This window comes from Arachis duranensis, chromosome 1 (genome assembly GCF_000817695.3).
Source record: "Arachis duranensis cultivar V14167 chromosome 1, aradu.V14167.gnm2.J7QH, whole genome shotgun sequence".
Classification (NCBI taxonomy): domain Eukaryota; kingdom Viridiplantae; phylum Streptophyta; class Magnoliopsida; order Fabales; family Fabaceae; genus Arachis; species Arachis duranensis.
Genome location: NC_029772.3, coordinates 24,216,196 through 24,219,500, shown reverse-complemented (window position 1 = coordinate 24,219,500; position 3,305 = coordinate 24,216,196). Strand labels below are relative to the sequence as shown.

Genomic DNA, 3,305 nt, shown 5'->3' with positions numbered 1-3,305 from the left:
GAACATCCTCTACAAGTCCATAAGCTTGTTTTCTTGAATTGTCTGCCATCTCTAGTGAGATTCTTGCAGCTTGTACCTCAAAGATCCCTAGCTTCTCCATTACAGAGAGAGGCATGAGGTTTATGCTTGACCCTAGGTCACACAGAGCCTTCTTGAAGGTCATGGTGCCTACTGTACAAGGTATTGAGAACTTTCCAGGGTCCTGTCTCTTTTGAGGTAATCTCTGCCTAGTCAAGTCATCCAGTTCTTTGGTGAGCAAAGGAGGTTCATCCTCCCAAGTCTCATTACCAAATAACTTGTCATTTAGTTTCATGATTGCTCCAAGGTACTTAGCAACTTGCTCTTCAGTAACATCTTCATCCACTTCAGAGGAAGAATACTCATCAGAGCTCATAAATGGCAGAAGTAAATCTAATGGAATCTCTATGGTCTCAGTGTGAGCCTCAGATTCTCATGGTTCCTCATTAGGGAACTCATTGGAGGCCAGTGGACGTCCATTGAGGTCTTCCTCAGTGGCAATCACTGCCTCTTCCTCCTCTCCAAATTCGGCCATGTTGATGGCCTTACACTCTCCTTTTGGATTCTCTTCTGTATTGCTTGGAAGACTACTAGGAGGGAGTTCAGTAACCTTCTTACTCAGCTGACCCACTAGTGCCTCCAAGTTTCTAATGGAGGACCTTGTTTCAGTCATAAAACTTTGAGTGGTTTTGATTAGATCAGAGACCATGGTTGCTAAGTCAGAGTGGCTTTGCTTAGAATTCTCTGTCTGTTGCTGAGAAGATGATGGAAAAGGCTTGCCATTACTAAACCTGTTTCTTCCACCATTATTGTTGTTGAAACCTTGTTGAGGTCTCTGTTGATCCTTCCATGAGAGATTTGGATGATTTCTCCATGAAGGATTATAGGTGTTTCCATAGGGTTTTCCCATGTAATTCACCTCTTCCATTGATGGGTTCTCAGGATCATAAGCTTCTTTTTCAGATGAAGCGTCCTTAGTACTGTCTGGTGCAACTTGCATTTCAGATAGACTTTGAGAAATCATATTGACTTGCTGAGTCAATATTTTGTTCTGAGCCAATATGGCATTCAGAGTATCAATCTCAAGAACTCCTTTCTTCTGATTCATCCCATTGTTCACAGGATTCCTTTTAGAAGTGTATATGAATTGGTTATTTGCAACCATTTCAATGAGTTCTTGAGCTTCTGCAGGCGTCTTCTTCAGATGAAGAGATCCTCCAGCAGAGCTATCCAATGACATATTGGACAGTTCAGACAGACCATCATAGAAGATACCTATGATGCTCCATTCAGAAAGCATGTCAGAAGGACACTTTTTGATCAATTGTTTGTATCTTTCCCAAGCTTCATAGAGGGATTCACCTTTCTTCTGTCTGAAGGTTTGGACTTCTACTCTAAGCTTACTCAATTTTTGAGGTGGAAAGAACTTTGCCAAGAAGGCATTGACTAGCTTTTCCCAAGAGTTTAGGCTTTCTTTAGGTTGTGAGTCCAACCATATCCTAACTCTGTCTCTTACAGCAAAAGGGAATAGCATAAGTCTGTAGACCTCAGAGTCAACCCCATTGGTCTTGACAGTGTCACAGATTTGCAAGAATTCAGCTAAAACTGATAAGGATCTTCCAATGGAGGTCCATGGAACTTGCAATTCTGTTGCATTAGAGAAACTAATTGAGGCTTAAGCTCAAAGTTGTTTGCTCCAATGGCAAGGATAGAGATGCTTCTCCCATAGAAGTCGGGAGTATGTGCAGTAAAGTCACCCAGCACCTTCCTTGCATTGTTGGCATTGTTGTTGTTTTCGGCTGCCATGTCTTCTTCTTTTAAGATTTATGTTAGGTCCTCTACAGAGAGTTGTGCTTTAGCTTCTCTTAGCTTTCGCTTCAAGGTCCTTTCAGGTTCAGGGTCAGCCTCAACAAGAATGCTTTTGTCTTTGCTCCTGCTCATATGAAAGAGAAGAGAATAAGAAAATATGGAACCCTTTATGTCACAGTATAGAGATTTCTTGAGGTGTCAGAGGAAAAGAAAAATAGAAGGAAGAGGTAGAAGAATTTGAACTTAGAAAGATAGAGTTTGAATTGTGCATTGAGGAGGAGTGTTAGTCCATAAATAGAAGGATGTAAGAAGAGGGGAAGAAATTTTCAAAAATTAAAGTGAATTAATTAAAAGAAATTTTGAAAAAAATGGTAATTGATTTTCGAAAACTAAGATTGAGAAAGAAATAAAGTGATTTTGAAAAAGATTTTGAAATTGGAAATAAAAAAGATATGATTTGAAAACTATTTTGAAAAAGATGTGATTAAGAAGATATGATTGAAAAGTTATGGTTTTAAAAAGATATGATTGAAAAGATATGATTGAAAAACAATTTAAAAAGATTTGAATTTTAAAATTAATGACTTGGCTAACAAGAAAAGATATAATTCAAGCATTAAACCTTTCTCAACAGAAAAGGCAACATACTTGAAATGTTGAATCAAATTATTAATTGTTAGCAAGTATTTTTGAAAATTGAAAGAAATTGATTTTGAAAATATATGATTGAAAAGATATGATTTGAAAAAGATTTGATTTTGAAAAATTATGAAAACTTGAAAAAATTTGAATTAAAAACAAAATCTTCCCTCTTGTGCCATCCTGGGCGTTTAACGCCCAAAATGCTACCCTTTTGGGCGTTAAACGCCCAGCCAGGTGCCCTGGCTGGCGTTTAAACGCCAGTTTTTCTTCCTCACTGGGCGTTTTGAACGCCCAGCTTTTTCTGTGTAATTCCTCTGCTGTATGTTCTGAATCTTCAATTCTCTGTATTATTGACTTGAAAAGACACAAATTAAAAATTTTTTGGATTTTTAATAATGAGGAATAGTCAAAATGCAACTAAGATCAAATAAACAATGCATGCAAGACACCAAACTTAGAAGTTTGTATACTATTGACACTAACAAATTGAGAATGCATATGAGAAACAACAAAACACTCAAGACAAGAGAATTTAAAGATCAGAGTAAGGAAATCATCAAGAACAACTTGAAGATCAATGAAGACACATGACTGAATTTGAAAAATGCAAGAAGAATAGAAACATGCAATTGACACCAAACTTAAAATGAGACACTAGACTCAACAAGAAATATTTTTGGGTTTTATGATTTTGTAATTTTTTTTTTGGTTTTTTCGAAAATTATATGAAAAGAAAATAAAGAGATTCAAAATTTTTAATAAGAATTCCAGGAATCATGCAATGTTAGTCTAAAGCTTTAGTCTAAAGAAATTAGACATGGCTAGCCAAGCTTCAG

General features: G+C 36.7%; 1 non-coding gene across 1 annotated transcript; it reads left to right on the top strand.

The window, feature by feature from the left end:
• Positions 1-1,312: 1,312 nt before the first annotated feature.
• On the top strand, positions 1,313-1,420 carry LOC127742801 (small nucleolar RNA R71). The gene has a single exon (XR_008004200.1). It is a non-coding gene; the product is annotated as a small nucleolar RNA R71 (small nucleolar RNA).
• Positions 1,421-3,305: the final 1,885 nt, after the last annotated feature.